Source organism: Nicotiana sylvestris, chromosome 2 (assembly GCF_000393655.2).
Source record: "Nicotiana sylvestris chromosome 2, ASM39365v2, whole genome shotgun sequence".
NCBI lineage: Eukaryota > Viridiplantae > Streptophyta > Magnoliopsida > Solanales > Solanaceae > Nicotiana > Nicotiana sylvestris.
Window position 1 is genome coordinate 10090351 of NC_091058.1, and position 15126 is coordinate 10105476.

The window sequence follows — 15126 nt, forward strand, 5'->3', positions numbered from 1 at the left end:
CACTTGTCTCCCTCATTTTTTGTCTTTTTCAGGAAAGGGAAAGAACTAGTACTATTCCCTCACTAAAAATAAATAACATATTTAAATTTGAAAATAATTCAATTTTAAATTATTCATTTTACTCATTTTATCCTTAATAAGAAATCACACAAATGTCATGGCCCCACAAAGTGTTTACTTCTTAAGCTTTTAAGACTACAAGTTTCAAAAGTTTTTCTTTTTTCTTAAACTCTGTGTCGAGTCAAACTACCTCATCTAAATTGAAACGGAGAGAGTATTAATAAAATGTTTATCAGTGGGAAAAGGGAATCTATAGTGGGGAAAGAAATACTATAGTCGAGGGACTATCGAAAACAGACACTTTGTCATTTTATGGTAGGGATAAGATTGCGTATATCTTATCATCTCAGACCTTATTTGCGAGAATTCACAAGATTTATTGTTGCGAGAATTCACAAGATTTATTGTTGTTATTGTTCTTTATCAGTCAAAAATTGTTGCTGAATGATCATTTCACACTAAAGATTCAATGAGATAAAATCGTCTATGAGAACTTTACCCTTCCAAGAAAAGATTAATAACTTTCCAGGTTACGTCTGACTTGTTGGAAAATGCACTACAAAGTGTAATGCTTCATAAAATAATTATTAAAACGAACGATATGGAGATGCGGGGGATCGAACCCCGTGCCTCTCGCATGCAAAGCGAGCGCTCTACCATTTGAGCTACATCCCCTGTTGGTTCTATTTTTACTCTGGTCTTATATCACTATTTTCTGTTTTGCTATATTAATCTGCCCGTTAAAAGAAAAAACACATTTTTGCTATATTTAGAAATTAAATTTAACTCTAAATTTTAGTTTTAACCTAAATGAGATATTTATAACAATACAAATATCTACATCTTTTTTTAGACTATAAGTTTGAAAAATCATCCATTTTTTCTTAAATTACGTGTCCAATCAAATACTATTGCATAAACTGGAGTGGGATGACTAAACAAAAGTTTTCTTAACTTGAATATTCATATACAGTTCCAACAATAATTTATAATGGAAACTATAAGAGTCAATACGATTAAAAGTTTAGGTATATTTATAAACAAGTACATAATTAATTACTATTTAGTACAGTAAACAAAACTATAACCAATTGTGTTAAATACTAGTAATTTACTTATTACTTGAATTTAGGGGATAATTATACGACTCGGTTGAGGCAAAATACAAACTTGAATTTTGATCAAGTCAAGCCAAAATTCAAACTTGAATTTTGATCAAGTCAAGTCAAATTGAGTCGTGATTTGATCAAAATCAGACAAATTGAATCGATAAAACACAAATATGCTTAGCCGAGATCCATTCGCTCAGTTCAGTATCCAAACCTACTTGAAAAGAAGATAACATCCATACAATGAAGGTGGTTGAGAGAATATCACAATTCAAATTCTTACCAAGATCGTGATGACATGTAACCTTAAACCTCAAGACGAACTAACAAGCAATAACTAACAAATTTTGACACTATAGAGACATAAGCAAGTTAACATGGATAATATCATAATATAACTCTAAATAAGTATGAAGTTGTATGGATTAAAATCATATCAGAGAAATTCGGCACGCAGAGACAATAGGTCGAGGTCGGACGGTCATCAATAAGGCCGAGGTCGGACGGTCATCAATAAGGCCGAGGTCGGACGGTCATCAATAAGGCCGAGGTCGGACGGTCATCAATAAGGTCGAGGTCGGACGGTCATCAATAGGCCGAGGTCGGACGGTCATCAATAAGGCCGAGGTCGGACGGTCATCAATAAGGCCGAGGTCGGACAGTCATCAATAAGGCCGAGGTCAGACAATCATCAATAAGATCGAAGTCGGACAGGCCAAGGTCGGACGGTCATCAATAAGGCCGAGGTCGGGCGGTCATCAATAAGGCCGAGGTCGGGAAGGCCGAGTTCGAACAATCATCAATAAGCCGAGGTCATACGGTCATCAATACGGTCGAGGTCGATTAGGCCGAGGTCGGACAATCATCAATAAGGCCAAGATCAGGCAGTGATGAAACAACTAGCTTGCTTTAGAATCCTCAAAGTAGAATTCCCTCTAATTGTACTTTTTATATGGATACCCCTTATAAATAGGAGGGGAGGACTTTCCAAAAACGGGGGCTCTCTATCTCTCCCTCTCCCTCTCTTTAGAAAATATGTAAACACCCATCTCTAAAGAGATTAGAGGATCTGTGATCCCAGACCTTCATCATATCCGAAAAGGGTCCTAAGGTTCTTGTATTTATTTATCGTTCATCTTTATCAAATGAAAGAGGAACCGTATCAATAAAGATTGGGTGAATCTTTTCTTTTATTTACATTTTATTGTCATTTAATGTTACTTAATGCATCATTCTTTGTGTTATTAAGTCTGGTCATGATCATTGTCAGCGTTCATACTCAGCTATGTTTTTCTATTCAGATTATTCATCTCGGATCTAGAATTAATTATCCTTAACTAGGATTTACCCTCCATCTTCTTATTTAATTAGTTTAACAAAAAAAAGGTCTCATACTTTTTTTGGTCAAACAATTTGGCGTCGTCTGGGGGGATTTTCTAGTTAAAAATTTAGTTTCTTCTAGATCTAAAATTCGATTCTAGCAAGTTCTTGTGTAGCTTCTAAAACACATACATTTACCACAGTTTTTGCTTACTAATGACCCACAAAATCTTCATGAGTCACATGTCACAACTTTCTGAAAGAACATTTCCTTGTAAATGTTACTTATTAATATAATCCCTTAGGTAAGAAAATCTCAGCCAAAGAATGACACAACTAGGGAACAGGTTTATGCTCTTTGGTTCAACTGCAGGGTTCATGGATATAACTGCACGTTTGATATTAAGCTGAAATAAAATTTCATCTAGTTACTGAAACACCCGCAGGAACATATTCATATGTGAAATCTATCCTGATATGCAAACTTGACTTACGTAGTAGTTTCTTAATGCCTGCTACAATTTGGATCTCAAGTTTGAGTCCTCCTGGAGGCAGGTTTTTATATTCTAAAAGGGAAGAATCCACCCATTTCAAGGACCAGTATGGGTTGCAGGTAGAAGTAGACCATGTTCAACTGGATTATGTAGTTCTCTGTGCCAGTCGCATAAGGGACCACATTAGCATCTCAAAGTTGTTCAGTACTTTGGACACTGCTCAAGTCCAGGTGTATTAGATTGGATAATCTTAGTCTAATTATTGCTTGCTAGTTTATCATTTTGTTTATTGTGCTCTCTGGTTACCTTATTGAGTTCTATTGAGAATTCTATCCGGTTGCAAAATATTCAGTATATAAGCGATGGTTCTTGAAGTTAATATATTTTCACCTCATGGGAGGTCACAGACGCAGACTGCATTTTCAACTTCATCATCATTAAAAAGACAACATTCACGAGGTGATGAATTTGAGAGTTGTTCGACTCTACTTCAGCGTCACCGCTTCCTGCTAACTGCGATTGCCCTCCTAACATTTCTTTGCACTATCTATCTCTACTTTGCAGTCACTTTAGGGGCCAGCGACTCATGTTCTGGTTCGAAAGGGACTCAAAAAGCAGCATGCTATGTGGAGAGTGGAAAAGCATCAATGGCCAAAAGCAAACTCAAGTTCTTCTAGCACATTGATGGTTTTCTAGCTGAAATAGCAGTTAGCTGGACGATTGCTCCTTTCTTTCCTAGTGAGGGGAATACTCGTATAGCTCAATGTAACATTCCTCCCTACTCGCCGACCAATCAAATCGAGGTAACGAATAATTTTACTTGGTTTAACTAACTATTTTTCTAAGTGGGATAGAAGCAGGAGCATTTTCCCAGATGCGCGAACAGGAAACGCCTCATATTCTCCAATGCAAGCAAAATTAAGCAAACTGGGACTCACCCAAGAAACACAGAAGCTAAGCAAAATTGGGACTCCCCCAGGGAACACCCAATATTCACCAGTATCTACTATTGCTTTAACAATTAATATTGTTTTGTACATTTAGTGATGCCCTCTTCAAAACAGTGGTTATTAGCTACAAGGTGCAGATTGTAATGCCTTGTTGCACGGCTTCAGTGCACGCGTTTAAGCGGTACCTAAGTGAGGTGAAGAACGCAGCTTGTGCCGTTAACTGTACCTGAGTCTATAGCAACACTTAAATATGAAAAGTATATTGAAATTTCACATATCACATATGAAGACACATATTTTTACATGTTGTGGTCAATGTGTTGATGTTAACAATCTGCTCGAGTTTATTATTCCTTTACCATTTGTTATATTACATATTCACTTATATGTGATTGAGGTTATTTCAACTCAGGTTATTGCAGTGGCTTATACTATCATGACGACAAGATCACTTGAGCTAAGCTGGAAAGTGAGGGCATTTCGAGTTTTACCAATGTTTCTATTGCCTGGCTTATCCTTCGTTACATAACCCCTACGGCCAAGGGTCATCGCTAAAAAGAAGAATTCAACCTCGTTCGAATTACAACGGGTTAACATTTCGGCCTTAGCTCGAAATAATACCCCTACGGCCAAGGGCCATCGCCAAAAGGAAGAATTCGACCTTGCTCGAATTACAACGGGTTAATATTTCGGCCTTAGCTCGAAATAACACCCCTATAGCCAAGGGTCATCGCCAAAAAGAAGAATTCGACCTCGCTCGAATTACAACGGGTTAACATTTCGGCCTTAGCTTGAAATAACATCCATACGGCCAAGGCAGAATTTGACCTCGCTCGAATTATAACGGGTTAATATTTCGGCCTTAGCCCAAAATAACACCCCTACGGCCAAGGGCCATCGCCAAAAAGAACAATTCGACCTCGCTCGAATTACAATGGGTTAACATTTCGTCCTTAGCCCGAAATAACACCCCTACGGCCAAGGGCAATCGCCAAAAAGAAGAATTCGACCTCGCTCGAATTACAACGGGTTAACATTTCGGCCTTAGCCCGAAATAACACCCCTACGGCCAAGGGCCATCGCCAAAAAGAAGAATTCGACCTCGCTCGAATTACAACGGGTTAACATTTCGGCCTTAGCCCGAAATAACACCCATACGACCAAGGGCCATCGCCAAAAAGAAGAATTCGACCTCGCTCGCTCGAATTACAACTAGTTAACATTTTGGTCTTTGCCCGAAATAACACCCCTACGGCCAAGGGCCATCGCCAAAAAGAAGAATTCGACCTCGCTCGAATTACAACGGGTTAATATTTCAGCCTTAGCCCCAAATAACACCCCTACGGCCAAGGGCCATCGCTAAAAAAAAGAATCTGACCTCGCTCGAATTACAACGGGTTAACATTTCGGCCTTAGCCCGAAATAACACTCCTCGCCCAAATGTAATTCGGCCTCCTCGCCCGAAGATCGGCACCCTCAGCCGCTATCTACACTAGTCGACTTCCCCATCCGAATTTCTCGAACTACGATTAATGAAGTCCGCTCACCAAGCTCGACTAAGAGATGACCTCGATAAGCGGAGGGACTAACTGTATGGGCCAAAATCAGATCAGGGAAATTCGGGACGCAGAGACAATAGGCCGAGGTCGGACGGTCATCAATAAGGCCGAGGTAGGACAATCATCAATAAGGCCGAGGTCGCACAATTATTAATAAGACTGAGGTCGGACAGGCCGAGGTTGGACGGTCATCAATAAGGCCGAGGTCGAGCGGTTATCAATAAGGCCGAGGTCGGGAAGGCCGAGTTCAGACAATCATCAATAAGGTCGAGGTTGGACAGGCCGAGGTCAGACAGTCATCAATACGGTCGAGGTCGGATAGGCCGAGGTCGAACAATTATCAATAAGGCCGAGGTCAGGCAGTGATGAAATAGCTAGCTTGCTTTAGAATTCTCAAAGGGAATATTCTCTCTAGTTGTACTTTTTATATGGAAACCCATTATAAATAGGAGGGGGGGCTCTCTCTCTCCCTCTCCCTCTCTCTAAAAAATATGTAAACACTCATCTCCAAAGAGATTAGAGGATTTGTGATCATAAAATCCGAAAAGGGTCCTAAGGTTCTTGTATTTGTTTATCGTTCATCTTTATCAAATGAAAGAGGACCCGTATCACTCAAGATTGGGTGAATCTTTTCCTTTATTTACATTTTATTGTCATTTAATGTTACTTAATGCATCTTTCTTTGTGCTATTAAGTTCGGTCATGATCACTGTCTGCGTTCATACTCAACTATGTTTTTCTATTTATATTATTCATCTCGGATCTAGAATTAATTATTCTTAACTAGGATTTACCCTTCATCTTCTTATTTAGTTAGTTTAACAAAAAAAAAAAAAGTTTCGTACTTTTTTTGGTCAAACAGAAGTATCCAAATACAATTTCGAGGACTGATAGTGCAAATTATAAATTACCGTCGCCAAATAATACAACATCACTATCTAGAACAAGATATAATAACAATAGAATAAGAAAAGTTCAAGGCATTACGGTCCAATCCAAGCAGCTCACTCGATCTAGTCGTCACGTAAACTTTTATGCACCCTCCTGTACGACTCCTTGTTCGACTTGAATAAATAGCTTATGGTTATTCAAAAAACTTTTTTTATTTGGTTATATCAACCCAATAGTTTATATACGGGCTTACATTATAAAACAATCGAAATAGTACAAATAAAAATAAGAAAGAGCAAAAGTCTTTCCTTATTAATCTTTGCAAGGGGCACCATCCCCAAAAAATAATGTAAAAATGCAACATTAGTACTTAATACTTTATGACATCATTTTGTTTAGAGATAAGTTATATAAGGATTAAGTTATAAATATTAGTTATTGTAGGCGTATAAAATTTGTGATATTTAAATTTGTAAATTAATTTGGACTATATCAAGATATATTGGTCCAGATAAATTTTATGTGCTAATATATAAATGAATTAATTATATAAGCCCAATATATATAGATTAAATAAATAAATCTTAATCTATTGGGCTAGCCTATTTAATTGAGCTAAAGTGATGAGCCCACTTCATTAAGCCCAAGATGACATCTTCCTAGAGGCCCAGTATCATGTCACGTGTCAAATGACGTGGCGTGCCAAGTCAAACGGGAGAGCCAATAGGATCATGCCACGTGTCAAAATGACAAGGCATGCCAAGTCACATTAAAAGGCCAATGAAATCGTGCCACGTGTGCAAGTGACATGTTCTAGCCAGTCAAATGCCGCCATGTCACACTTTAATTTGATTGGTGGGAAAGAGACAACTATAAATCGGGGTCTTCATAACTCAGAAAGACACCAGAAGTTATAACAAGAAGCAAGAAAGAGCTCGTGGATCAAACGCTGCAAATTTCTCCACAAGTGTCAAACTTCAAGTTCAAGTTCAAGAAATCAAGTTCAAGTTCAAGAATAAAGAACAAATCAAGGTCAAGTTCAAGTTTAAGAACAAGATCATCGTTTGTGGCAACAAATACATATTCAAGATCAAGCTCAAAGGCCCTTGAATTTATTTACTATTGAAAAGAAGAATCAGAGGATTCATAGAGATTGTACACTCAAATATTTGAAATAAAATACTACGATTGTTGCGATATTTTTCGGCCTTGATTTTATTTTCTCGACGCAAATTTATTGTTTACAAATTCTGGCACGCCCAGTGGGACACTATCTACCTCTCATCTCAACTTTTCAATTACCAAAGTTCAAGAACATTGAAATGGCTTCGAAGAAAATCAACTCCAGATCAACATCCACCAAGGCTGCTAACTCCAGGTTCTATGCTGATGTGGAAAGCATCCTCGATGTCACCTTTGGAAGCTTCGAACCAGTTATGAGGAGCAAAGCAAGCTCTTTAGGACAACAAGCACCCCAAGTGTCGTCCGCATCAACCCCTATTTTCGGATCTTCATCCTCAAAAGGATCAAGATCTTCTACAAACGCATCTGAAGGAGGAAGCGATGTTGCTGAAAAGATCAAGAAAACTCTTGCTCTGCTTGACCTCTCCGGCTCCAAGCACTCTGCTGTGAAGGAAGATAATGATGTTTCAAGTGATGGATCCTTCCCACTTACACCACATATCGTGAGCCAGTCAAGGATCAATCTGTGTGAAAATTCATGCTACTCTCCGTCATCCACGACAATCATGCAAGCTATGGTGACAAACACTTCATCTATGGAGGAGCAATAGGCAAACTTGATGGAAGCAATCGTTGGCTTAACCAAATGCATGCAAAATCAAGAGGCTAGAATTGACAAGCTAACAGACAGAGTGGGAATCTTGATGGAAGAAGAATCTACCCATGCACCCGGCAAGCTCTCAGAAGTTCTAGAGAGTGACTCTCCCCCAAGACAAGCAGCATCCACTAAGGCTATCCCTGTCTCATCTGAAGGGATGATTCCAATCGATCAACTGAAGGAGTTCATTGAAGGAACTATTAAGAACAAATATGAAGTTGCTGCCAAATCCTCCCTTACATATGCAAAGCCGTACACTGCAAGGGTCGATATATTGAAGATGCATGCTGGCTATCAACCCCCGAAGTTTCAACAGTTTGATGGTAAAGGTAACCCAAAGCAACATATTGCGCATTTTGTTGAGACGTGCAACAATGCTGGGACTTATGGAGATTACATCATCAAACAGTTTGTCCGCTCGCTAAAAGGAAATGCTTTTGACTGGTACACGGACCTCGAGGCTGGATCTATCGACAGTTGGGATCAACTAGAGCAAGAGTTCCTCAATCGCTTTTATAGCACAAGACGCACGGTGAGTATGATAGAGCTTACAAATACTCGTCAACGAAAGGGGGAACCGGTTATCGACTTTATCAATCGTTGGAGGAATGCAAGCCTCAACTGCAAAGACAGGCTTAGTGAAGCTTCAGGCATAGAGATGTGCATCCAAGGCATGCATTGGGGACTACGCTACATCTTGCAAGGTATCAAGCCTAGCATATTTGAAGAACTTGCAACTCGTGCCCATGACATGGAATTGAGCATGGCTTCCGCTGGAAATGAAAGGCTACCCATCTATGAACCTCGCAAAGTGAATGACAAGCAAGAAGTCAGGAAGTGGGGAAAGTTCGTACCCAAGTCTGAAAGCAAAGAAGCTATGAATGTCAATACGTCACTTGTGAAGTTCACGACGAAGGAGAGCAAGAAGCAGAGTATGAAATCCACTTCGTTTCAAGATAAGCCAAGTGGGAAGCTGACTCTAAAAGAAATGCAAGAGAAAGAGTACCCATTCCTGGATTCTGATGTGCCAGCCATTTTTGAAGAACTCCTCGAGTTAAATCTCATCGAGCTTCCGGAGATGAAGCGACCAAATGAAGCTGGGAAAACAAATGACCCAAACTACTGTAAATATCACCGACTTGTAAGCCACCCTCTAGAGAAGTGCTTTGTCTTCAAGGATAAAGTCATGGACTTGGACCGCGAAAAAAAGATCGTGCTTGAAGATGAGAAAGCAAGCGCAAACCAAGTCTCTATCACCTTTGGCACAATCAGTCCGGATGAATTATGCAATTTTAAAAAAAATAAAAATGAAGAATTACTGGAGAGCGACAAAGCTGAAGTCAACCAACCTGATGATGATGAAGGTTGGACGTTGGTGACTCGTCGTAGGCGCCACAAAAGGAGCCCCCAAAAAGAATCAGTGGAACAACCAACAAGGAAGATGGTGGTAAAAAGACCAATAAAAAGAATCCAGTTAGGCATTTGAAGAAAGCAAAAGTGGAGATACACCACCCTCAAAGCCACGAAATCCAGTGACCTTGGAGGAGTTTTTACCAAGTTGGTTTCGCACGAAGATATCCCATGAGGGCATTGTTGCCTCTTGTTGCCATGCTGACAAAGGGGAAGAAAAGAGTGATGACCTATCGTTGGCACCATCTTCGGAAAAGCCCATCGAGTCCACTCCTCAAGAAGTTAATGCTTGTGAGGAAAAGGTCACGTTCACAAATGACGATCTTTTGCTAGGTGACACTCCTCATAACCGCCCATTGTACCTGGTTGGCTATATATGCGATGAAAAGGTAAATCGGATTTTGGTTGTTGGAAGATCCTCAGTGAACATTTTGCCAATCCATACTGTGAAAGAACTTGGTATTCCCATGAACTAACTCTTAGAAAGTCGTGTGATGATCCAAGGATTTAACCAAGGGGGAAAATAGCCATAGGCGCGATCAGGCTGGGAATCACTATTGAAGATATGCAATCAAGTGCATGGCTGTATGTGATCGACGCGAAGACTTCATACAATGTTTTTCTTGGGAGGCCTTGGATACATGAGAATAAAGTTGTTCCATCTACCTACCATCAATGTTTAAAATACTACGAGGGTGAAGTCGAGAAGACGGTAGTTGCTGATGATAAGCCATTCACCGAGGCTGAGTCATACTTTGCCGATGCAAAGTTCTACTTAAAGAACCGCATTGTGAAGAAGCTGAAAGTTGATGATGGTACGAAAAGCAAGAATGACGAACCCATAACTAAAAGAGCTGATGTGACTATTGGTAAAGCCAAAACTGTTACTGAGGAGGTACCCGCCAACGTGAGTAAATCTCATAAAGGGGGTATTGCGTCTTATGGAAAAAAAGTAAGTCCCGCACTCCAATATACCCCTAAAAGGAAGAAAGACGAGGGCGGATCACATAATCTCCAAACCAAGACGCTAAGGGAGTTAACTCTTCCGGTAAAACGAATTGAGGCACTAAAGTTGTCCTCAAAGCCGCTTGCAAGGTTTGTAGCCCAAAATCGTTTGCAGAATGTGGCACTCCCTATAAATCGAACAGATGAAGGTTTCGATCCTAACGCTTACAAGCTATTTGCAAAAGCTGGATACAATCCCAACGAGCCATCAAAGTTAGGGAAGCTCCCATCAGAAGCTGCAACGAGGAAACCCCGTGAAGGTCTGGGATACAAGCAACCGTCACCAGTGCGCATCTCAATAAGAAGGGCGAGTAGCAATTATATCACTGTAGAAGACGAATCTGCCGCTTCTAACAGGCCTTCTGTCTTTGATCGGCTTGGAAAATCAACTGTGAGAACTTCTGTATTTGAGAGATTGGGTCCATTAAAGAAGGGGAATAAGTTCCAGAGAAATCATCGAAATACAAGAACACCCGATTCACCTGAAATTCAGGAGATCTCTAAGGATTTTCAAAGTTTGGTTCCTTCCAGAATGAGGCGACAAACAAAACTAGTGGTTTTATGTGAAGAAGTACTGAAGGTAAAGCCATATACTATGGTCTACACTAAGGAACGTAACGAAGATGAAGAAAGGGTAGGTTCTTCGTATCATATCATTGTACAAGGCGAGAATGGTGTTTCGTCTTCGATGGAAGATAATGCAGAATTGGAGGATGTTTCGCCGTGTTATCACATATCCTTCAATGATGGGGACCCTCAAGAAGATGAAGATGCGAAAGATGCTCCACCTGAACTTGAAGAAGGAGTGAAGACGACAGTTGATGCCTTAAAAGAAGTTAACCTTGGCACCGATGAGGAACCAAGACCCACCTACCTAAGTGTTTTACTAGAAGCTGATGAAGAGAGCACTTATATTGTGTTACTCAAAGAATTCAGGGATGTCTTTGCTTGGAGTTACAAAGAGATACCTGGCTTGGACCCTAAAGTAGCAGTCCATCACCTTGCAGTCAGAAATGGTGCTCGCCCTATTAAACAAGCTCAAAGGCGTTTTAGGCCAGACTTGGTTCCCCTGATTGAAACTGAAGTTAACAAACTCATTGAAGCTGGATTTATTCGGGAAGTTAAATACCCAACATGGGTTTCAAGTATTGTCCCTGTAAGGAAGAAGAATGGCCAGATTCGAGTATGCGTTGACTTCAGGGACCTCAATAATGCATGTCCCAAAGATGAATTCTCGCTTCCTATTCCGGAGTTGATAATCGATGCTACTACTGGTTACGAGGCAATGTCTTTCATGGACGGTTCGTCGGGATATAACCAAATTCGCATGGCACAAAAAGATGAAGAGCTCACTGCATTTCGCACCCCCAAGGGTATTTATTGCTACAAGGTAATGCCTTTTGGCTTGAAGAATGCTGGTGCTACTTACCAAAGGGCTATGCAGAATATTTTCGACGATCTTCTCCACAAGAATGTTGAATGCTATGTTGACGACTTGGTGGTGAAATCAATAGAGAAGGGTGACCACATGAAAGACTTGAGGATGGTATTTGAATTGCTCTGGAGGTACCAACTTAGGATGAATCCGTTGAAATGTGCCTTTGGAGTTACTTCTGGAAAGTTCCTTGGTTTCATTGTCCGCCATCGAGGGATCGAAATTGATCAAGCCAAAGTGGATGCCATTTTGAAATGCCTGAGCCTCGAGATATCCATGAATTGAAGAGTCTACAAGAAAAGCTAGCATACCTTAGAAGATTCATATCAAACCTGGCTGGGAGGTGCCAACCATTTAGTCACCTCATGAAGAAAGGCGTTCCTTTCAAGTGGGATCAAGCTTGTAGCAATGCCTTTGAAAGTATCAAAACCTACTTGATGAAGCTTCCAGTTGTAGCAGCTCTTATACCAGGAAAGCCATTGATACTATACATTGTGGCGCAGGAAAGGTCTGTTGGAGCATTATTGGCCCAAGAAAATAGTGAGGGGAAAGAAAACTCTCTTTACTACTTGAGGAGGATGATGACACCTAACGAGTTGAACTATTCGCCAATTGAAAAGTTGTGTTTGGCGCTAGTCTTCTCAATTCAAAAGTTGAAGCACTACTTTCAAGCTCATGTTGTCCGTCTTGTTTCTAAAGCAAATCCCATCAAGTTCGTGATTTCAAAACCTGTTCTTAGTGATCGACTAGCGAGATGGTACCTCCAATTTCAACAATTCGAGATTTTGTACATCCCTCAAAAGGCTGTAAAAGGACAAGCATTGGCAGACTTTTTGGCAGATCATCCGATACCTGATGACTGGGAGCTAACTGATGAACTACCTGATGAGGACGCAATGGTCGTTGAAGTTCAACCTCCATGGAAGATGTACTTTGATGGTGCTGTGCATCGTGGGGGAGCCGGGGCTGGCGTAGTATTTGTCACTCCTCAAGGTGAAGTCTTGCCCTACTCTTTAACCTTAACGCAACTCTGTTCCAACAATGTTGCTGAATATCAAACATTAATACTTGGGCTTGAAATGGCCGTTGATATGAAGCAATTGCAATTGCAAGTCTTTGGTTACTCCCAGTTAGTGGTCAATCATCTTTTGGGTAGTTACGAGGTCAAGAAGCCTGAACTACGCCCATATCATGATTACGCAAAAAAGTTGATGGGGTGGCTCAGCGATGTGACTATTCAGTATGTACCAAGGAAAGAAAATAAGAAAACTGATGCTTTAGCTGCTCTAGCTTCATCATTAACCCTGCCTGACCAAGCGCAAGTTACCGTCTGCCAAAAATGGGTAGTACCGCCGCCAAATGAGGTCGAAGGTGAAGAAAACAAACTCAAGCAGCTTGTTGCTTTTTCTGAAGTTGAGAAAGAAGAATGGAGACAACTCATTATCGACTACTTATGCTATGGGATACTTCCAGAAAATCCGAGGAGAAGGACTGAAATCCGTCGTCGTGCACCTCGCTTCCTTTACTATAAGGATACTCTATACAGAAGGTCGTTCGAGAGAGTACTCTTGCGATGCCTAGGAGAAGAAGAAGCTCTCCAAGCTTTGCAAGAGGCACATTATGGGGTATGTGGGTCACACCAGTCCGGACCAAAGCTCCACTTCCATATAAAAAAGATGGGATATTATTGGCCAACGATGGTAAAAGATTGCTTGGACTATGCTCGAAGATGCAAGGCTTGTCAATTCCATGCGAATTTTATTCATCAACCTCCTGAAATATTGCACCTGACTGTTGCATCCTGGCCATTTGACGCTTGGGGATTGGATGTTGTTGGACCACTGTCAAAGTCCTCTGGTGGGCACCTATACATCTTGGCTGCAACTGACTACTTCTCAAAATGGGTTGAAGTTGTTGCTCTTAAGGAAGTAAAAAAGGAAAATGTTGCAAGTTTCATCCGAGTAAACATTATTTATCGCTTTGGCATTTCTCGTTACATAATAACGGATAATGGAAAGCCATTCGATAATAGGTTGATGAACAGGATTTGCGATCTCTTTGGCTTCAAGCAACGTAACTCTTCGATGTACAATGTTGTCGCCAATGGTCTAGCTGAGGCATTCAACAAGACTCTATGCAACCTGTTAAAGAAAGTTGTTTCCAAATCCAAACGAGATTGGAATGACCATATGGAAGAAGCTCAATGGGCATATAAAACGACTCATCGCATGCCAACACAGGCGACTCCTTATTCACTCGTTTATGGAGTCGAAGTCGTCTTGCCACTTGAGCGTCAAATACCTTCGTTACGACTGCTATTCAAGAAGGGATCACTGATGAAGAAAATGCTCGACTTCGATTAGTAGAGTTGGAAGCTCTTGATGAAAAGAGATTGGAAGCTCAACAGAGTCTTGAGTGCTATCAAGCTCGATTGTCTCGCGCCTTCAATAAAAGAGTTCGTCTGAGATCCTTTCAAGTAGGATATCAAGTCCTTGCCGTACGAAGACCCATAATTACTTCCCATAAACCTGTAGGGAAGTTCACTTTAAAATGGGATGGGCCATATGTTGTACAAGAAGCTTACTCAAGTGGGGCTTACAAGCTGGTTGATGCAAATGGTATGAGGATCGGCCCTATCAATGGCAAGTTTTTGAAGAAGTATTATCCTTGAAGTTGTAATGCTCCTCGACGTACGAGCCTAAACTGCAAGTCATGACGCTCCTCGACGTACGAACCTAAACTGCAAGTCATGACGCTCCTTGACGCACGAGCCTAAACTGCATGTTGCTACACTCCTAGTCCGCAAGAGTATAAACTGTGTACGGCCCAAAAAAAAGTCCACTAGGTTGAAAGTCTCGAAAGAGACGGCCTAGGCAAAAGTTAGGATGTAAAAAAAAAAGTCCGCTAGGTTGAAAATCTCGAAAGAGGCGACCTAGGCAAATCTACCCAGTCTGAACTACGGTATGACTTTATCCTCTTCACCGAGGTACGTAGGCAGCTTAGAGTTTCATTCTAAGTTCAGTCGCATAAGTTCAAAAGATACATATTGCCCC

The 15126-nt window shown here is 40.8% G+C and overlaps 1 non-coding gene across 1 annotated transcript; it reads right to left on the reverse strand.

Annotated features, from left to right (window-relative positions):
- Nucleotides 1–662: 662 nt before the first annotated feature.
- On the reverse strand, nucleotides 663–735 carry TRNAA-UGC (transfer RNA alanine (anticodon UGC)). Its single transcript has one exon. It is a non-coding gene; the product is annotated as a tRNA-Ala (tRNA).
- Between the last annotated feature and the right edge of the window lie 14391 nt (nucleotides 736–15126).